Here is a 23,331-nt window from a genome sequence, read left to right as displayed (position 1 = left end):
TTTTTCAGCCGTTTCAGAGTTTATAATGGGTGTGTATGGGACGGAATGTTGGGGCTAGAGTGAGACAGCTCAACTGCTAGAGTGAGAGGAGCAAAAAATTAATCTGAAAATATTTTTTAAAACTGCTGCTGTGTCCACGGTGTTTGCTCTACAGGTATGATTTTACCCTCAAAACGTAGCCATCGCTGTCCTCTTTCATCCAATGTGTTTACTATTGTACTAGGTGTTATGGTTCTTTCATAAATGTCACCAAAGCACAGCCTCCTCCCTCCAACTCCTCCATAGACTCTAATGTTAAATGGCTCAGAAGGTTCGTTTGAAAATCAGAAGAGCATGGTGTTTTACACTGTCACCACGTCCATATAATAAACTCCACAGGCATGAAAACTGAGAATTAGGTAGACTGGACATTGCTGCCGCTCACGGTGAAAGAATTTCGTCAATAGGACCTGTACTTTTCATTTGGGAGCGATTTGTTTCGGCCTGACTTTTCTGTTCATTTTAAGCAGCAAAAGTGAGGTGCATGTCTGTGTGCGTGTGTATGGAGCCCTGGTCAGTCACTATAGCAACCAGGCTCACACCTGCCTGCCTAACGAGCTCTCTCTCACTCTGCCAAGATTCATCTTAAACACTTCTCTTTCAACTGCTGCTGTGTCCACAGTGTTTGCTCTACAGCCATCATTTTACCCTCAAAACGAGCCATCGTTCTTCTCTTTCCAACAGCGTGTCTTTCAAAGCTCAGAGATGTAAACCTTTAAACTGTGTGGATCCAAGTGGAGGGATCACATTTTAGTCATTCAGTGATTCAAAGAATATGAACTTTTAATATTCATTCAGATGTTTTCTGACTCTAAATTTTCTTTTCTCATTCTTAGGTTTTCTAATTTACATTTAAAACTTTTCAGCTATTTTCCAACTTCTTCTGTGTGTCAGCTTTTAGCAGTTCAGCACTTTTGTTTTCAGGTGCAAATTTCTGTATTTTTCATCTCATTCAACATTTTTAACTTAAAATTCAGCAATTAATTCTTTCAGTGCATATATTCAGATTCAAGCATTCACACTGCAGTTTCTTCAGAAAATGCACTTTCTAGTTATTATTATATTTATTATATATTCCGTACGTTTTTTGTATCTATCTCCTTCAAAACCGTTCAACTTAGAAAAACCATTCAAACACCGTTAGATTCCTCTTCTTTGGACATGACTGCTTCTATTTTTCTCATTTTAACATTTATATTTTTAATTTATTCAACTTTTTTCAACAAAAATTTCCCATGTATTTCAATGGGGAGACCCTTCAAATCCTCATTCAACTTACTCATTTTAAACTGTATCTACTTCACATACGTTGACATAGAGCCACCATTCAAACTTTAAAACGAAGACAAGACATTCAACTATTCAACTTGTATTTATCTTTTCAATATCTGTTATACTTTTTCTTCAGTTCCAGTTTAAGTTTCATGATGTTTTTTCAGCCGTTTCAGAGTTTATAATGGGTGTGTATGGGACGGAATGTTGGGCTAGAGTGAGACAGCTCAACTGCTAGAGTGAGAGGAGCAAAAAATTAATCTTAAAATTTTTTAAAACTGCTGCTGTGTCCACGGTTTGTCTACAGGTATGATTTTACCCTCAAAACGTAGCCATCGCTGTCCTCTTTCATCCAATGTGTTTACTATTGTACTAGGTGTTATGGTTCTTTCATAAATGTCACCAAGCACAGCCTCCTCCCTCCAACTCCTCCATAGACTCTAATGTTAAAATGGCTCAGAAGTTCGTTTGAAAATCAGAAGAGCAGGTGTTTTACACTGTCACCACGTCCATATAATAAACTCCACAGGCATGAAAACTGAGAATTAGGTAGACTGGACATTGCTGCCGCTCACGGTGAAAGAATTTGTCAATAGACCTGTACTTTTCATTTGGGAGGATTTGTTTGGCCTGACTTTTCTGTTCATTTTAAGCAGCAAAAGTGAGGTGCATGTCTGTGCGTGTGTATGGAGCCATGGGTCAGTCACTATAGCAACCAGGCTCACACCTGCCTGCCTAACGAGCTCTCTCTCACTTGCCAAGATTCATCTTAAACACTTCTCTTTCAACTGCTGCTGTGTCCACAGTGTTTGCTCTACAGCCATCATTTTACCCTCAAAACGAGCCATCGTTTTCTCTTTCCAACACGTGTCTTTCAAAGCTCAGAGATGTAAACTTTAAACTGTGTGGATCCAAGTGGAGGGATCACATTTAGTCATTCAGTGATTCAAAGAATATGAACTTTTAATATTCATTCAGATGTTTTCTGACTCTAAATTTCTTTCTCATTACTTAGGTTTTTCTAATTTACATTTAAAACATTTTCAGCTATTTTCCAACTTCTTCTGTGTGTCAGCTTTAGCAGTTCAGCACTTTGTTTTCAGGTGAAAATTCTGTATTTTTCATCTCATTCAACATTTTTAACTTAAATTCAGCAATTAATTCATTTCAGTGCATAATTCAGATTCAAGCATTCACACTGCAGTTTCTTCAGAAAATGCACTTTCTAGTTATTATTATATTTTATTATATATTCCGTACGTTTTTGTATCTATCTCCTTCAAAACCGTTCAACTTAGAAAAACCATTCAAACACCGTTAGATTCCTCTTCTTTTGGACATGACTGCTTCTATTTTCTCATTTTAACATTTATATTTTTAATTTATTCAACTTTTTTCAACAAAAATTTCCCATGTATTTCAATGGGGAGACCCTTCAAATCCTCATTCAACTTACTCATTTTCAAACTGTATCTACTTCAACATACGTTGACATAGAGCCACCATTCAAACTTTAAAACGAAGACAAGACATTCAACTATTCAACTTGTATTTATCTTTTCAATATCTGTTATACTTTTTCTTCAGTTCCAGTTTAAGTTTCATGATGTTTTTTCAGCCGTTTCAGAGTTTATAATGGGTGTGTATGGGACGGAATGTTGGGGCTAGAGTGAGACAGCTCAACTGCTAGAGTGAGAGGAGCGAAAAAATTAATCTTAAAATTTTTTTAAAACTGCTGCTGTGTCCAGCGTTTGCTCTACAGGTATGATTTTACCCTCAAAACGTAGCCATCGCTGTCCTCTTTCATCCAATGTGTTTACTATTGTACTAGGTGTTATGGTTCTTTCATAAATGTCACCAAAGCACAGCCTCCTCCCTCCAACTCCTCCATAGACTCTAATGTTAAAATGGCTCAGAAAGTTCGTTTGAAAATCAGAAGAGCAGGTGTCTTTACACTGTCACCACGTCCATATAATAAACTCCACAGGCATGAAAACTGAGAATTAGGTAGACTGGACATTGCTGCCGCTCACGGTGAAAGAATTTGTCAATAGACCTGTACTTTTCATTTGGGAGCGATTTGTTTGGGCCTGACTTTTCTGTTCATTTTAAGCAGCAAAAGTGAGGTGCATGTCTGTGCGTGTGTATGGAGCCATTGGGTGCAGTCACTATAGCAACCAGGCTCACACCTGCCTGCCTAACGAGCTCTCTCTCTCACTGTGCCAAGATTCATCTTAAACACTTCTCTTTCAACTGCTGCTGTGTCCACAGTGTTTGCTCTACAGCCATCATTTTACCCTCAAAACGTGCCATCGTTTTCTCTTTCCAACAGCATGTCTTTCAAAGCTCAGAAATTAAACTTTTAAACTGTGTGGATCCAAGTGGAGGGATCACATTTAGTCATTCAGTGATTCAAAGAATATGAACTTTTAATATTCATTCAGATGTTTTCTGACTCTAAATTTTCTTTTCTCATTTCTTAGGTTTTTCTAATTTACATTTAAAACATTTTCAGCTTTTTCCAACTCTTCTCTGTGATGTCAGCTTTTAGCAGTTCAGCACTTTTGTTTTCAGGTCAAATTCTGTATTTTTCATCTCATTCAACATTTTTAACTTAAAATTCAGCAATTAATTCATTTCAGTGCATACATTCAGATTCAAGCATTCACACTGCAGTTTCTTCAGAAAATGCACTTTCTAGTTATTATTATTTTTATTATATATTCCGTACGTTTTTGTACTCTATCTCCTTCAAAACCGTTCAACTTAGAAAAACCATTCAAACACCGTTAGATTCCTCTTCTTTTGGACATGACTGCTTCTATTTTTCTCATTTTTAACATTTATATTTTAATTTTATTCAACTTTTTTCAACAAAATTTCCCATGTATTTCAATGGGGAGACCCTTCAAATCCTCATTCAACTTACTCATTTTCAAACTGTATCTACTTCAACATACGTTGACATAGAGCCACCATTCAAACTTTAAAACGAAGACAAGACATTCAACTATTCAACTTGTATTTATCTTTTCAATATCTGTTATACTTTTCTTCAGTTCCAGTTTAAGTTTCATGATGTTTTTCAGCCGTTTCAGAGTTTATAATGGGTGTGTATGGGACGGAATGTTGGGCTAGAGTGAGACAGCTCAACTGCTAGAGTGAGAGGAGCGAAAAATTAATCTTAAAATATTTTTTAAAACTGCTGCTGTGTCCGCAGCGTTTGCTCTACAGGTATGATTTTACCCTCAAAACGTAGCCATCGCTGTCCTCTTTCATCCAATGTGTTTACTATTGTACTAGGTGTTATGGTTCTTTCATAAATGTCACCAAAGCACAGCCTCCTCCCTCCAACTCCTCCATAGACTCTAATGTTAAAATGGCTCAGAAGGTTCGTTTGAAAATCAGAAGAGCATGGTGTTTTACACTGTCACCACGTCCATATAATAAACTCCACAGCATGAAAACTGAGAATTAGGTAGACTGGACATTGCTGCGCTCACGGTGAAAGAATTTGTCAATAGGACCTGTACTTTTCATTTGGGAGCGATTTGTTTCGGCCTGACTTTTCTGTTCATTTTAAGCAGCAAAGTGAGGTGCATGTCTGTGCGTGTGTATGGAGCCATGGGTGCAGTCACTATAGCAACCAGGCTCACACCTGCCTGCCTAACGAGCTCTCTCTCACTGTGCCAAGATTCATCTTAAACACTTCTCTTTCAACTGCTGCTGTGTCCACAGTGTTTGCTCTACAGCCATCATTTTACCCTCAAAACGAAGCCATCGTTGTTCTCTTTCAACAGCGTGTCTTTCAAAGCTCAGAGATTAAATTTTAAACTGTGTGGATCCAAGTGGAGGGATCACATTTTAGTCATTCAGTGATTCAAAGAATATGAACTTTTAATATTCATTCAGATGTTTTCTGACTCTAAATTTTCTTTTCTCATTCTTAGGTTTTTCTAATTTAATTTAAAACTTTTCAGCTATTTTCCAACTTCTTCTGTGTGACATCAGCTTTAAAGTTCAGCACTTTTGTTTTCAGGTTAAAATTCTGTATTTTCACTCATTCAACATTTTTAACTTAAATTCAGCAATTAATTCATTTCAGTGCATACATTCAGATTCAAGCATTCACACTGCAGTTTCTTCAGAAAATGCATTTCTAGTTAGTGTGAATGCTTGTAAAGCATTCACAGTATTGTTCTTCTAATCTTTATTATTATTATTATTTTATTATATATTCCGTACGTTTTTTGTACTGTATCTCCTTCAAAACCGTTCAACTTAGAAAAACCATTCAAACACCGTTAGATTCCTCTTCTTTTGGACATGACTGCTTCTATTTTCTCATTTTTAACATTTATATTTTTAATTTTATTCAACTTTTTTCAACAAAAATTTCCCATGTATTTCAATGGGGAGACCCTTCAAATCCTCATTCAACTTACTCATTTTCAAACTGTATCTACTTCAACATAGTTGACATAGAGCCACCATTCAAACTTTAAAACGAAGCAAGACATTCAACTATTCAACTTGTATTTATCTTTTCAATATCTGTTATACTTTTCTTCAGTTCCAGTTTAAGTTTCATGATGTTTTTTCAGCCGTTTCAGAGTTTATAATGGGTGTGTATGGGACGGAATGTTGGGGCTAGAGTGAGAAGCTCAACTGCTAGAGTGAGAGGAGCAAAAAATTAATCTTAAAATATTTTTTAAAACTGCTGCTGTGTCCACGGTTTGTCTACAGGTATGATTTTACCCTCAAAACGTAGCCATCGCTGTCCTCTTTCATCCAATGTGTTTACTATTGTACTAGGTGTTATGGTTCTTTCATAAATGTCACCAAAGCACAGCCTCCTCCCTCCAACTCCTCCATAGACTCTAATGTTAAAATGGCTCAGAAGGTTCGTTTGAAAATCAGAAGAGCATGGTGTTTTTACACTGTCACCACGTCCATATAATAAACTCCACAGGCATGAAAACTGAGAATTAGGTAGACTGGACATTGCTGCCGCTCACGGTGAAGAATTTCGTCAATAGGACCTGTACTTTCATTTGGGAGCGATTTGTTTGGCCTGACTTTTCTGTTCATTTTAAGCAGCAAAAGTGAGGTGCATGTCTGTGTGCGTGTGTATGGAGCCCTGGCTCAGTCACTATAGCAACCAGGCTCACACCTGCCTGCCTAACGAGCTCTCTCTCACTCTGCCAAGATTCATCTTAACACTTCTCTTTCAACAGCTGCTGTGTCCACAGTGTTTGCCTACAGCCATCATTTTACCCTCAAAAGAAGCCATCGTTCTTCTCTTTCCAACAGCGTGTCTTTCAAAGCTCAGAGATGTAAACCTTTAAAACTGTGTGGATCCAAGTGGAGGATCAATTTAGTCATTCAGTGATTCAAAGAATATGAACTTTTAATATTCATTCAGATGTTTTCTGACTCTAAATGTCTTTTCTCATTACTTAGGTTTTTCTAATTTACATTTAAAACATTTTCAGCTCTTTTCCAACTTCTTCTTGTGGATTTCAGCTTTTAGCAGTTCAGCACTTTTGTTTTCAGGTGAAATTTCTGTATTTTTCATCTCATTCAACATTTTTAACTTAAAATTCAGCAATTAATTCTTTCAGTGCATATATTCAGATTCAAGCATTCACACTGCAGTTTCTTCAGAAAATGCACTTTCTAGTTAGTGTGATGCTTGTAAATTCACAGTATTGTTTTTATTTATTATTTTATTATATATTCCGTACGTTTTTGTAGTCTATCTCCTTCAAAACCGTTCAACTTAGAAAAACCATTCAAACACCGTTAGATTCCTCTTCTTTTGGACATGACTGCTTCTATTTTTCTCATTTTTAACATTTATATTTTTAATTTTATTCAACTTTTTTCAACAAAAATTTCCCATGTATTTCAATGGGGAGACCCTTCAAATCCTCATTCAACTTACTCATTTTCAAACTGTATCTACTTCAACATAGGTTGACATAGAGCCACCATTCAAACTTTAAAACGAAGACAAGACATTCAACTATTCAACTTGTATTTATCTTTTCAATATCTGTTATACTTTTTCTTCAGTTCCAGTTTAAGTTTCATGATGTTTTTTCAGCCGTTTCAGAGTTTATAATGGGTGTGTATGGGACGGAATGTTGGGGCTAGAGTGAGACAGCTCAACTGCTAGAGTGAGAGGAGCAAAAAATTAATCTTAAAATATTTTTTAAAACTGCTGCTGTGTCCACGGTGTTTGTCTACAGGTATGATTTTACCCTCAAAACGTAGCCATCGCTGTCCTCTTTCATCCAATGTGTTTACTATTGTACTAGGTGTTATGGTTCTTTCATAAATGTCACCAAAGCACAGCCTCCTCCCTCCAACTCCTCCATAGACTCTAATGTTAAAATGGCTCAGAAGGTTCGTTTGAAAATCAGAAGAGCATGGTGTTTTTACACTGTCACCACGTCCATATAATAAACTCCACAGGCATGAAAACTGAGAATTAGGTAGACTGGACATTGCTGCCGCTCACGGTGAAAGAATTTCGTCAATAGGACCTGTACTTTTCATTTGGGAAGGATTTGTTTGGGCCTGACTTTTCTGTTCATTTTAAGCAGCAAAAGTGAGGTGCATGTCTGTGCGTGTGTATGGAGCCCTGGCTCAGTCACTATAGCAACCAGGCTCACACCTGCCTGCCTAAGAGCTCTGCTCTCTCACTGTGCCAAGATTCATCTTAAACACTTCTCTTTCAACTACTGCTGTGTCCACAGTGTTTGCTCTACAGCATCATTTTACCCTCAAAACGTCGCCATCGTTCTTCTCTTTCCAACACGTGTCTTTCAAAGCTCAGAGATGTAAACTTTAAAACTGTGTGGATCCAAGTGGAGGGATCACATTTTAGTCATTCAGTGATTCAAAGAATATGAACTTTTAATATTCATTCAGATGTTTTCTGACTCTAAATTTTCTTTTCTCATTACTTAGGTTTTTCTAATTTACATTTAAAACATTTTCAGCTCTTTTCCAACTTCTTCCCTGTGCTTGTCAGCTTTTAGCAGTTCAGCACTTTTGTTTTCAGGTGCAAATTTCTGTATTTTCATCTCATTCAACATTTTTAACTTAAAATTCAGCAATTAATTCTTTTCAGTGCATATATTCAGATTCAAGCATTCACACTGCAGTTTCTTCAGAAAATGCACTTTCTAGTTATTATTATATTTTATTATATATTCCGTACGTTTTTTGTACTGTATCTCCTTCAAAACCGTTCAACTTAGAAAAACCATTCAAACACCGTTAGATTCCTCTTCTTTTGGACATGACTGCTTCTATTTTTCTCATTTTTAACATTTATATTTTTAATTTTATTCAACTTTTTTCAACAAAAATTTCCCATGTATTTCAATGGGGAGACCCTTCAAATCCTCATTCAACTTACTCATTTTCAAACTGTATCTACTTCAACATAGTTGACATAGAGCCACCATTCAAACTTTAAAACGAAGACAAGACATTCAACTATTCAACTTGTATTTATCTTTTCAATATCTGTTATACTTTTTCTTCAGTTCCAGTTTAAGTTTCATGATGTTTTTTCAGCCGTTTCAGAGTTTATAATGGGTGTGTATGGGACGGAATGTTGGGGCTAGAGTGAGAAGCTCAACTGCTAGAGTGAGAGGAGCGAAAAAATTAATCTGAAAATATTTTTTAAAACTGCTGCTGTGTCCACGGTGTTTGGTCTACAGGTATGATTTTACCCTCAAAACGTAGCCATCGCTGTCCTCTTTCATCCAATGTGTTTACTATTGTACTAGGTGTTATGGTTCTTTCATAAATGTCACCAAAGCACAGCCTCCTCCCTCCAACTCCTCCATAGACTCTAATGTTAAAATGGCTCAGAAGTTCGTTTGAAAATCAGAAGAGCATGGTGTTTTTACACTGTCACCACGTCCATATAATAAACTCCACAGGCATGAAAACTGAGAATTAGGTAGACTGGACATTGCTGCCGCTCACGGTGAAGGAATTTCGTCAATAGGACCTGTACTTTTCATTTGGGAGCGATTTGTTTGGGCCTGACTTTTCTGTTCATTTTAAGCAGCAAAAGTGAGGTGCATGTCTGCGTGTGTATGGGCATTGGGTGCAGTCACTATAGCAACCAGGCTCACACCTGCCTGCTTAACGAGCTCTCTCTCTCACTGTGCCAAGATTCATCTTAAACACTTCTCTTTCAACTGCTGCTGTGTCCACAGTGTTTGCCTACAGCCATCATTTTACCCTCAAAACGTCGCCATCGATGTTCTCTTTCCAACAGCATGTCTTTCAAAGCTCAGAAATATAAACTTTTTAAACTGTGTGGATCCAAGTGGAGGGATCACATTTCAGTCATTCAGTGATTCAAAGAATATGAACTTTTAATATTCATTCAGATGTTTTCTGACTCTAAATTTTCTTTTCTCATTTCTTAGGTTTTTCTAATTTACATTTAAAACATTTTCAGCTCTTTTCCAACTACTTCTCTGTGGATGTCAGCTTTTAGCAGTTCAGCTTTTTTGTTTTCAGGTGCAAATTTCTGTATTTTTCATCTCATTCAACATTTTTAACTTAAAATTCAGCAATTAATTCATTTCAGTGCATACATTCAGATTCAAGCATTCACACTGCAGTTTCTTCAGAAAATGCACTTTCTAGTTATTAGTGTGAATGCTTGTAAAAGCATTCACAGTATTGTTCTTCTAATCTTTATTATTATTATATTTTATTATATATTCCGTACGTTTTTTGTAGTCTATCTCCTTCAAAACCGTTCAACTTAGAAAAACCATTCAAACACCGTTATATTCCTCTTCTTTTGGACATGACTGCTTGTATTTTTCTCATTTTTAACATTTATATTTTTAATTTTATTCAACTTTTTTCAACAAAAATTTCCCATGTATTTCAATGGGGAGACCCTTCAAATCCTCATTCAACTTACTCCTCTTTAAACTGTATCTACTTCACATACATTGACATAGAGCCACCATTCAAACTTTAAAACGAAGACAAGACATTCAACTATTCAACTTGTATTTATCTTTTCAATATCTGTTATACTTTTTCTTCAGTTCCAGTTTAAGTTTCATGATGTTTTTTCAGCCGTTTCAGAGTTTATAATGGGTGTGTATGGGACGGAATGTTGGGCTAGAGTGAGACAGCTGAACTGCTAGAGTGAGAGGAGCAAAAAAATTAATCTTAAAATATTTTTTAAAACTGCTGCTGTGTCCACGGTGTTTGGTCTACAGGTATGATTTTACCCTCAAAACGTAGCCATCGCTGTCCTCTTTCATCCAATGTGTTTACTATTGTCCTAGGTGTTATGGTTCCTTCATAAATGTCATCAATGTGCAGCCTCCTCCCTCCAACTCCTCCATAGACTCCAATGTTAAATTGGCTCAGAAAGTTCCTTTGAAAATCAGAAGAGCATGGTGTCTTTACACTGTCACCACGTCCATATAATAAACTCCACAGGCATGAAAACTGAGAATTAGGTAGACTGGACATTGCTGCCGCTCACGGTGAAAGAATTTCGTCAATAGGACCTGTACTTTTCATTTGGGAGCGATTTGTTTCGGCCTGACTTTTCAGTTCATTTTAAGCAGCAAAAGTGAGGTGCATGTCTGTGTGCGTGTGTACTGAGCCATTGGGTGCAGTTACTATAGCAACCAGGCTCACACCTGCCTACCTAACGAGCTCTGTCTCTCACTGTGCCAAGATTCATCTTAAACACTTCTCTTTCAACTACTGCTGTGTCCACAGTGTTTGCTCTACAGCCATCATTTTACCCTCAAAACGAAGCCATCGTTGTTCTCTTTACAACAGCGTGTCTTTCAAAGCTCATAGATACAAATGTTTTAAACTGTGTGCATCCAAGTGGAGGGATCACATTTTAGTCATTCAGTGATTCAAAGAATATGAACTTTTAATATTCATTCAGATGTTTTCTGACTCTAAATTGTCTTTTCTCATTTCTTAGGTTTTTCTAATTTACATTTAAAACATTTTCAGCTATTTTCCAACTTCTTCTGTGTGAACATCAGCTTGGAAAAGTTCTGCACTTTTGTTTTCAGGTTAAAAAACACTTTTTTCCAGCTCATTCAACATTTTTATTTTTAACTTAAAATTCAGCAATTAATTCATTTCAGTGCATACATTCAGATTCAAGCATTCACACTGCAGTTTCTTCAGAAAATGCACTTTCTAGTTAGTGTGAATGCTTGTAAAAGCATTCACAGTATTGTTCTTCTAATCTTTATTATTAGTGTGAATGCTTGTAAAGCATTCACAGTATTGTTCTTCTAATCTTTATTATTATTATTATATTTTATTATATATTCCGTACGTTTTTTGTACTGTATCTCCTTCAAAACCGTTCAACTTAGAAAAACCATTCAAACACCGTTAGATTCCTCTTCTTTTGGACATGACTGCTTCTATTTTTCTCATTTTTAACATTTATATTTTTAATTTTATTCAACTTTTTTCAACAAAAATTTCCCATGTATTTCAATGGGGAGACCCTTCAAATCCTCATTCAACTTACTCATTTTCAAACTGTATCTACTTCAACATAGGTTGACATAGAGCCACCATTCAAACTTTAAAACGAAGACAAGACATTCAACTATTCAACTTGTATTTATCTTTTCAATATCTGTTATACTTTTTCTTCAGTTCCAGTTTAAGTTTCATGATGTTTTTTCAGCCGTTTCAGAGTTTATAATGGGTGTGTATGGGACGGAATGTTGGGGCTAGAGTGAGAAGGCTCAACTGCTAGAGTGAGAGGAGCGAAAAAATTAATCTGAAAATATTTTTTAAAACTGCTGCTGTGTCCACGGTGTTTGGTCTACAGGTATGATTTTACCCTCAAAACGTAGCCATCGCTGTCCTCTTTCATCCAATGTGTTTACTATTGTACTAGGTGTTATGGTTCTTTCATAAATGTCACCAAAGCACAGCCTCCTCCCTCCAACTCCTCCATAGACTCTAATGTTAAAATGGCTCAGAAAGTTCGTTTGAAAATCAGAAGAGCATGGTGTTTTTACACTGTCACCACGTCCATATAATAAACTCCACAGGCATGAAAACTGAGAATTAGGTAGACTGGACATTGCTGCCGCTCACGGTGAAGGAATTTCGTCAATAGGACCTGTACTTTTCATTTGGGAGCGATTTGTTTGGGCCTGACTTTTCTGTTCATTTTAAGCAGCAAAAGTGAGGTGCATGTCTGCGTGTGTATGGGGCCATTGGGTGCAGTCACTATAGCAACCAGGCTCACACCTGCCTGCTTAACGAGCTCTCTCTCTCACTGTGCCAAGATTCATCTTAAACACTTCTCTTTCAACTGCTGCTGTGTCCACAGTGTTTGCCCTACAGCCATCATTTTACCCTCAAAACGTCGCCATCGATGTTCTCTTTCCAACAGCATGTCTTTCAAAGCTCAGAAATATAAACTTTTTAAACTGTGTGGATCCAAGTGGAGGGATCACATTTCAGTCATTCAGTGATTCAAAGAATATGAACTTTTAATATTCATTCAGATGTTTTCTGACTCTAAATTTTCTTTTCTCATTTCTTAGGTTTTTCTAATTTACATTTAAAACATTTTCAGCTCTTTTCCAACTACTTCTCTGTGGATGTCAGCTTTTAGCAGTTCAGCTTTTTTGTTTTCAGGTGCAAATTTCTGTATTTTTCATCTCATTCGACATTTTTAACTTAAAATTCAGCAATTAATTCATTTCAGTGCATACATTCAGATTCAAGCATTCACACTGCAGTTTCTTCAGAAAATGCACTTTCTAGTTATTATTATTATATTTATTATATATTCCGTACGTTTTTTGTAGTCTATCTCCTTCAAAACCGTTCAACTTAGAAAAACCATTCAAACACCGTTAGATTCCTCTTCTTTTGGACATGACTGCTTCTATTTTTCTCATTTTTAACATTTATATTTTTAATTTTATTCAACTTTTTTCAACAAAAATTTCCCATGTATTTCAATGGGGAGACCCTTCAAATTCTCCTTCAACTTACTCATTTTCAAACTGTATCTGCTTCCATATACGTTGACATAGAGCCACCATTCAAACTTTAAAACGAAGACAAAACATTCAACTATTCAATTTGTATTTATCTTTTCAATATCTGTTATACTTTTTCTTCAGTTCCAGTTTAAGTTTCATGATGTTTTTTCACCCATTTCAGAGTTTATAATGGGTGTGTATGGGACGGAATGTTGGGGCTAGAGTGAGACAGCTCAACTGCTAGAGTGAGAGGAGTAAAAAAATTAATCTGAAAATATTTTTTAAAACTGCTGCTGTGTCCACGGTGTTTGGTCTACAGGTATGATTTTACGCTCAAAACGTAGCCATCGCTGTCCTCTTTCATCCAATGTGTTTACTATTGTACTAGGTGTTATGGTTCTTTCATAAATGTCACCAAAGCACAGCCTCCTCCCTCCAACTCCTCCATAGACTCTAATGTTAAAATGGCTCAGAAGGTTCGTTTGAAAATCAGAAGAGCATGGTGTTTTTACACTGTCACCACGTCCATATAATAAACTCCACAGGCATGAAAACTGAGAATTAGGTAGACTGGACATTGCTGCCGCTCACGGTGAAAGAATTTCGTCAATAGGACCTGTACTTTTCATTTGGGAAGGATTTGTTTGGGCCTGACTTTTCTGTTCATTTTAAGCAGCAAAAGTGAGGTGCATGTCTGTGCGTGTGTATGGAGCCCCTGGCTCAGTCACTATAGCAACCAGGCTCACACCTGCCTGCCTAATGAGCTCTCTCTCTCTCACTGTGCCAAGATTCATCTTAAACACTTCTCTTTCAACTACTGCTGTGTCCACAGTGTTTGCTCTACAGACATCATTTTACCCTCAAAACGTCGCCATCGTTCTTCTCTTTCCAACACTGTGTCTTTCAAAGCTCAGAGATGTAAAGCTTTAAAACTGTGTGGATCCAAGTGGAGGGATCACATTTTAGTCATTCAGTCATTCAAAGAATATGAACTTTTAATATTCATTCAGATGTTTTCTGACTCTAAATTTTCTTTTCTCATTACTTAGGTTTTTCTAATTTACATTTAAAACATTTTCAGCTCTTTTCCAACTTCTTCCCTGTGCTTGTCAGCTTTTAGCAGTTCAGCACTTTTGTTTTCAGGTGCAAATTTCTGTATTTTTCATCTCATTCAACATTTTTAACTTAAAATTCAGCAATTAATTCTTTTCAGTGCATATATTCAGATTCAAGCATTCACACTGCAGTTTCTTCAGAAAATGCACTTTCTAGTTGTGTGGATGCTTTAAGGCATCCACACTATTGTTTTCCTGTTTCTCTTTATTCTTTATTATTATTATTATTGTGTGGATGCCCTAAAGGGCTTCCACACTATTGAGTTCCTGTTTCTCTTTATTCTTTATTATTATTATTCTTCAAGTTGCTTCCGTACGTTTTTTGCCGTCTATCTACTGCCTCAGTTTTCAGCCGATTTTCTCCGTTCAAACTCTATACTGTTCTGCTCTTTCTGCTAATGTTTGCTATGACTTTTGGTGTTTATTACTATTATACTTTTTAAAATATTACACTTTTTTCCTTTAATTTGTCCCATTGAAATGAATGGAAAACTTCCACAATTCTGCTAAAACTTGCTTGTTTTTGAAACTTAACTACTTTGTCATACTTTCACCTAGAAACTCCATTCAAACTTTAAAATGTTCTCAGATTATTGGGCTATTCCTGTCTGATTCAGCTTTTTCAGATCTTCTACCGTTTAAATCTTATCTGTCTTTAAGTTTTCAGTTGCAAAATTGTGATTTTTCAGAAAATACATGCGTTGCTATGGTTGCTATGCAATTAAGTCAGAGTGAGTGCTGGTCCGTTCTGAATTTTCTCTTCATGTCCGAACAACTTCTTGCTACTCGCTCAATTTCCACTCAACCCCACAAATTATACATCAAAACGTAGGTATTTTTGCTGGCTTTCAGAAAATGTCACTATCTTTATTGTGAGATTTACCGTTTTTTCGCAATTTGCCTCGGAGTGACACAAGGTCTCAATACTCCCCATTCAAAGTCTATGGGGAGGTTTTGAAATTCAGAGCTGAAATTCTGAAACGGGAGGCATTTTCAAATCGCCATATCTCTTTAACAAAGCAAAGTTAGGACATGAGGCTTGTGCCAATATATCTTCAGACACTGCTGACACTCACAGTGGAGGCAGTTTTTACAATTATCTTACCGTTGAGCAATGAATTACGTTTGTTTGAGGGGTGGAAATCTGTCCTTCTCTCAGTCTTCAAACTCTGGAAATGAAGCCGTTTCTTCTCTCGTCATATCTCCGCGACGGAGGTAGAACGAGCTATGAAAATCGCAGTCAAAATACACCAAAGTCCGCTGATTCACCCAGTACAAGAATTATGCTGCTAGCCCTCCTAGTTTTTGAGTTACACGACGTTTTGTAACTCCAAAAAACGGCGTTTTTCGCCTCTCACCGCGATCTATTTTCTGACTGCCCAAGTATCTGTCTTTCAGACCGCCGCCCCCTTTCCAGGTGGCGCAATCAGTAATGACACGGCTCTGCAGCTCAAAGGTCGTGGGTTCAATCCCACGTTGGTCCACGTTTTTTTTTTTTCACTACAAATTTATACACTATCACAGACCTGTAATTTATATTGCTAATTTATTACAATTCTGCAAAGTTTTATGATTTTAGCAGCTTTTCTAATATGGACCTCAGATTCTTGTTAACGCTCCATGACAGAAACAAGTACACAGCCTGATGAAGCAGACTGAGGCAGTACCTCTGATTGGTGAATTTGAGCAGAACCAGGTTGTTCTTTCATTTCATTTCATTATTTATTTCACACATGGTTCAACAGTGTTTCTTTTTCTACATACAGAACCTTCTGCCTCTTTTCAGCAGAAATTCTGCTCATTCACCTCATCTCTTGTGTTGGAGTGCCCTCTTGTGGCGCCTTTTGGGTAGTGCCTTAGTAAACGTGAACGCTGCAAAGAAGTGGTATCAGACTGGTTTGTAGTGGAGGAATTTGTTGCCAGTTTCTTTCATCTTTAATCCGTATTCATGTTGTAATGTAGTAGTACCACAATATGGCAGAAACACTATGTTTTGGCACAAATACTTTGATTTAGTATACTTTAGCTTCTTCAGCTTCTTCACCCCTTTTCAGCAAAATTTTCATTTTTTTTCACCCCTTTTCAGCACAAATTCCAGCTTTTTTGGCTGTATTCAGAAAAAAGACAAATCTTTTGAGCAGAAACTCTGCTGATTCATCTCTTTTCAGCGCAAGTTTCTGCTTCTTTGCCTCTTTTCTGCAGAAATTCTGCTGATTCACCTCTTTTCTGCAAAAGTTTCAGCCTTTTCACCTCTTATCAGCACAATCCTCAGCAGCTTCTGCTCATTTCAGCAGAATTGTCCGTCTCTCCACCTCTTCTTTGTAAGAATGACTTTGGCTCAGGGAAATGAATAGCCGCCTTTGAGGAGAAATTCTGCTGATTCATCTCTTTTCAGCGCAACTTATTGCTTCTTTACCTCTTTTCTGCAGAAATTCTGCTGATTCACCTCTTTTCTGCAAAATTTTCATCCTTTTCACTTCTTCTCAGCACAATTCTCAGCAGCTTCTGCTCATTTAGCAAAATTGTCAGATTCTCCATCTCTTGGTTTCGAGAGAAAGAGTTTGGTTCAGTGAGATGAGCAGCTGCCTTGAGACGAGAACGGCCAGGTTCAAATCCCGGTCATAGCAAAACCTGTTTTCAGTTTTCTCTTTTGTTCTTCCTCTTTTCTGCAGAAATTCTGCTGATTTACCTCTTTTCTGCAAAATTTTCAGCCTTTTCACCTCTTCTCAGCACAATTCTCAGCAGCTTCTGCTCATTTTAGCAGAATTGTCGGTCTCTCCTCTTTTTTGAGAAAGTGAGTTTAGCTCAGTGAGATGAGTAGCTTCCTTGAGACCAGGAGGTCCAGGTTCGATTCCTGCTCAGGGCAGTTTTTGTTTTTTTTCACCACCATACAACTTTTTGCAACTTTTCATCTTTTTCAGTTTTTGAGCAGACAGCTTCAGCAATAAGGCATCCACACAGCATTTTCGCAGGAAATGCAAATTTTTCTAGTTCTAGTTGCTTCCGTACGTTTTTTGGACTTTAACTACTTTAACAATTTTCAGCCGATTTTCACCGTTCAAATTTTAAACTATTCAGCTTTTTCTGCTAACGACTGCTATGACTTTTGGTATTTTTAACTCTTATACTTTTTAAAATATTAAGCTTTTTTCCTTTAATTTGTCCCATTGAAATGAATGGGAAACTTCTGCAATTCTGCTAAAACTTGCTTGTTTTTGAAACTTAACTACTTTGTCATACTTTCGCCTAGAACAACCATTCAAATTTTAAAATGTTCACAAATTATTGGGCTATTCATGAATGATTCAGCTTTTTCATATCTGTTACCGTTTTCATCTTATCCCTCTTTAAGTTTTGAGTTTCATCTTTGTGATTTTTCACAAAATACATGCGTTGTTATGGTTGCTATGCACTTGGCTTCCAGTGTGCCACTGTAAGTTTCGCAGTCTTCTCTTCATGTTCGAACAACTTCTTGCTACTTGCTCAATTTTCACTTAACTTCCACAAATTATACATCAAAACGTAGGTATTTTTGCTGGCTTTCAGAAAATGTCACTATCATTGTTGTGGGATTTATAGAATTTTGGCAAATCTCCTCAGACCAACACAAAGTCTGAAAACTCTCCATAGAAAGTCAATGGAGAGTTTGTTCAAAATCACCGCTGGATTTCTCTAATGAGAGGCATTTTCGAATCGTCATATCTCCTTAACGAAGCGAAGTTAAGACATGAGGCTTGTGCCATTATATCTTCAGACACTCCTGACGCTCACAATTCAAGAATTTTTTTCTCATCTATTACCATTTGGCCATGAATTGGGTTTGTTTGAGAGTAGGAAATTTGTCCCTCGCTCAGATTTCTTCAGATTTCAAACTCTGGAAATGAGGCACTTTTTTCTCTCGTCATATCTTTTTGATGGATTTCCACAGAGACCTGAAAATTTCCATGATTGTTCACCAAAGCCTGCTGTCTCTTACGGTGAAAGAATTATATCAATACTCCAAAGAGATTTAGAGTTAGAAAGCGTTGTTTGAGGGCAAGCCAAGGCAGTTTTCGCTTGCCTATACTCAGTTATGGTGCATTAGAAGTCAAATATCTTCAATAATTCATATTTTAATGATAAAGTGTCAACACTGTAAGAATCCCCCATCTCTTCTGAACAAAACGGTGTAAGAATGACCGTTCTAGCCCCTACGGTTAGGAAATTATGGTCATTTGTTTGAGGGGAATCCTCACTATGAGAAATACACTGCAGAAATCCTGTCTCTGTGCTCTGTGTGTGTAAAAACGGCTGCACCTGTTTTGGCGGGAAAAGTACACAGCCTCTCTGATTGGTGGATTCAAATTTAGCAGCTCCCAGGCTGCTTGACTGACCTAGAAACTTGCTTGTCTCTCCCTATGTATGTGTGTGTGTGTGTGTGTGTGTGTGTGTGTGAGACAGAGAGAGAGAGAAAGGGAGGGCGAGAGAGAGTTTTATGGGAGCATCTTATTATATGATTTAAATTCAATATATTTAGACTGGTTGACTGAATTTGATCCTGTGTGTGTCTCTCTGTGCATGTGTGTTTCCATATGTGTCCATATTTGTGATTGTGTCACTGTTATACTGTTTTTTGCTGATTTGTTTCATTTAACAATTACATTTGAGGGACCCTTAGCATGTTCAGGATTCTTTCAGCTGTCCATTTTGCTTTTCCAATTTTTCGATTTAAGTTATTACTATTGTGTTGAGTCATAGCATTTCTGCTGCTTTTCAGTATTTGTGCTAAATACAGCATTTCTGCAAAATCATACTATGTCTGCTATTTTATGAGATTTGTGCTAAATACAGCATTTCTGCTAAATCATACTCTTTCTGCTATTTCATAAGATTTGTGCTAAATAGTGTTTCTGCTACTTCTGCCAAATTTAGTATTTTTGATTAATTAGGGTTTTTCTACCAAATCATAGTACAGTTTTACTGCTTTTTATAGGATTTTTAGAGGATATTTATATTGCTTAATCTAGTATTTCTGCTTTTTATAGGATTTGTGCTTAATATAGTTTTTCTAAAAAATGTAGTATTTATGCTTAATCATACTATTTCTATATATTTCTGCCAGGTCCCCAGGCAGCTAATCCTCTGTGAGGACTGATACATACAAATACATATCAGGGCCTGCACGGCTTCCCAGCCAGCCAATCATATCTGGGGTCTGCCCTTTCTTCTCTCGTCATATCTCAGCGACAGATGTACAAAGAGCAATGCAAATCACAGTCAAAGTACACGAAAGTACGCTGATTCACCCAGTACAAGAATTATGCTTCTAGTCCACCTAGTTTTTGAGTTACACGACGTTTTGTAACTGCAAAAAACGGCGTTTTTCGCCTCTCACCGCAATCTGATTCTGACTGCTCATCACCCTGTTTTCCAGGCGCTCACTCTCTTTCACAGTGGCGCAGTTGGTAATGACACAGGTCTGCAACCCAAAGGTCGTGGGTTCAATTACACCTTGGGCAACATGTGTTTTTTCCCTACAAATTAATACACTATCACAGACCACTAATTCATATTCATCATTTATTACAATTCTGCAACCTTTTATGATTTTAGCAGCTTTTGTAATATGGACCTCAGATTCTTGTTAACACTCCATGGCACAAATACTCTTCCCTTTAGGCTCTGTGTGTGTGTGTGTGTGTGTGTGTGTGTGTGTGTGTGTGAGAGAGAGAGAGAGAGAGAGAGAGCGAGAGAGAGCCTTTTGATGGGACCATCTTATTATATCACTTAAATTCAATATATTTAGACTGGTTGACTGAATTTGGTCCTGTGTGTGTCTCTCTGTGCATGTGTGTTTCCATATGTGCCCATATTTGTGATTGTGTGACTGTTATACTTTTTTTGCTGGTTTTTTTTTCAATTAACAATTAGATTTGAGGGACCCTTAGCATGTTCAGGATTTTTCCAGCTGTCCATTTTGCTTTTCCAATTTTTCTATAAGTTATTACTGTTGTGCTAAGTCATAGCATTTCTGCTGCTTTTCAGTATTTGTGCTAAATACAGCATTTCTGCTAAATCATACTATTTCTGCTATTTCATAAGATTTGTACTAAATATAGTGTTTCTGCCAAATATAGTATTTCTGCTTAATTATAGTATTTCTGCCATTTTATAGTATTTGTGCTAAAACATAGTATTTCTACTAAATGTAGTATTTATGCTTAATCATACTATTTGTATATATTTCTGCCAGGTCCCCAGGCAGCTAATCCTCTGTGAGGACTGATACATATAAAATTTACATATCAGGGCCTGCACGGCTTCCCAGCCAGCCAATCATATCTGAGGTCTGCCCTTTCTTCTCTCGTCATATCTCAGCGACAGATGTACAAAGAGCAATGCAAATCACAGTCAAAGTACACGAAAGTACGCCGATTCACCCAGTATAAGAATTATGCTTCTAGCCCACCTAGTTTTTGAGTTACACGACGTTTTGTAACTCCAAAAAACAGCGTTTTTCGCCTCTCACCGCAATCTAATTCTGACTGCTCATCACCCTGTTTTCCAGGCGCTCGCTCTCTTTCCCAGTGGCGCAGTTGGTAATGACACGGGTCTGCAACCCAAAGGTCGTGGGTTCAATTACACCTTGGGCAACATGTTTTTTTTCCCTACAAATTAATACACTATCACAGACCACTAATTCATATTCATCATTTATTACAATTCTGCAAACTTTTATGATTTTAGCAGCTTTTCTAATATGGACCTCAGATTCTTCTTAACACTCCATGGCACAAATACTGTTCCCTTTAGGCTCTGTGTATCTGTGTGTGTATCAATATTTTTCCCATTTTAAAGTATTACTCCTCCATAATTGCATTTCTGTTAAATCAAAGTACTTTTACTACATCTTAGTACTTCTGCTCAATCATAGTATTTCTGCTGAATCATAGTATTTTTGCCATATCATGGTATTTGTGATAAAGCATTGTATTTCCACAAAATAACAGTATTATGTACTGTTATATTATTACTGCTCATAGTATTTCTGCCAAATCATAATATAACTGCAAAATAAAGATTTTTGAGCCAAATCATAGTGTTTGTGCTAAATCCTAGTAAATCTGCTCAGTGATATAACTTCTGCTATGCTGTAGTGCTTTTTGCTAGATTATAGAATTTCTTCTAAATCAAAGTATTTCATGTAAATCATAGAGCAGTTTTTACAGTCATCTTACTGTTAAGCCATAAATTACGTTTGTTTGAGGGGTGGAAATCTGTCCTCCTCTCACTTTTCAAACTCTGAAAATGAAGCCGTTTCTTCTCTCATCATATCTCCGTGACGGAGGTAAAAGGAGCAATGAAAATCGCAGTGAAAGTTCAGCAAAGTCTGCTGATTCACCCAGTACAAGAATTGTGCTTCTATCCCACCTAGTTTTGGAGTTACATGGCGTTTTGTAACTCCAAAAATCGGCGTTTTACGCCTCTCACCGCGATCTAAATCTGACAGTTCATCTCCCCGTTTTCCAAAGTGCTGCTCTGTTTCCCAGTGGCACAGTTGGTAATGACGCCGGTCGGTAGCCTAAAGATCACGGGTTCAATTCCACCTTGGTCAACATTATTTTTTCCCTAGAAATTAATACACTATCACAGACAAGTAATTCATATTCATCATTTATTACAATTCTGCAAAGTTTTATGATTTTAGCAGCTTTTCTAATATGGACCTCAGATTCTTCTTAACACTCCATGGCACAAATACTGTTCCCTTTAGGCTCTGTGTATCTGTGTGTGTATCAATATTTTTCCCATTTTAAAGTATTACTCCTCCATAATTGCATTTCTGTTAAATCAAAGTACTTTTACTACATCTTAGTACTTCTGCTCAATCATAGTATTTCTGCTAAATCATAGTATTTTTGCCATATCATGGTATTTGTGCCAAAACATTGTATTTGTACAAAGTCATAATATTTCTTCTAAATCATATTATTTCAATCAAATCTCAGGAGTTGTGCTAAAACACAGTATTATTACCAAATCATAGTATCTGTACCCAAACATATCTGTTCAACTTATTTAACTCTTCTCAACAGTCCAACACCTCTTCTTCACCCCGTTTCAGCAGAATTGAGTTTTTTCACCCCTTTTCAGCACAAATCCCAGCTTTTTCAGGTGTTTTCAACAGAAATCTCTTTTATTTCTGATTGCTGATGTCTTTGTTTTTCAGCTGCCCGCCCTCTTTCCAGGTGGCGCAATCAGTAATGACACGGCTCTGCAGCTCAAAGGTCGTGGGTTCAATCCCACCTTGGTCAACATTTTTTTTTCACTACAAATTTATACACTTTCACAGACCTGTAATTTATATTGCTAATTTTTTTCACTACAAATGAGTAGTGCAAAAACATACTATGTCTGCAACATCACAGTATATCTGTTATGTTGTAGTATTACTACTAAATCACAGTATTTCTGCCAATTCAAGGAGGCTGACTGTTACTAAGTGCATCAGTGTACATAGGTCATCTGTTGTGTTGGAGTGCCCTCTTGTGGCGCCTTTTGGGTAGTGCCTTAGTAAACATGAACGCTGCAAAGAAGTGGTATCAGACTGGTTTGTAGTGGAGGAATTTGTTGCCAGTTTCTTTCATCTTTAATCCGTATTCAAGTTGTAATGTGGTAACTTTTGTGGCACAAATACCACAATATGGCAGAAATACTATGTTTTGGCACAAATACTTTGATTTGGTATACTTTAGCTTCTTCATCCCTTTTCAACAAAATTTTCATTTTTTTCACCCCTTTTCACCACAAATCCCAGCTTTTTCAGGTGTTTTCAACAGAAATCGCTTTTATTTCTGATTGCTGAT

Source organism: Oreochromis niloticus, linkage group LG23, assembly GCF_001858045.2.
Source record: "Oreochromis niloticus isolate F11D_XX linkage group LG23, O_niloticus_UMD_NMBU, whole genome shotgun sequence".
Classification (NCBI taxonomy): domain Eukaryota; kingdom Metazoa; phylum Chordata; class Actinopteri; order Cichliformes; family Cichlidae; genus Oreochromis; species Oreochromis niloticus.
The sequence above is the reverse complement of the archived record's forward strand: the minus strand, read 5'-3'. Positions refer to the sequence as shown.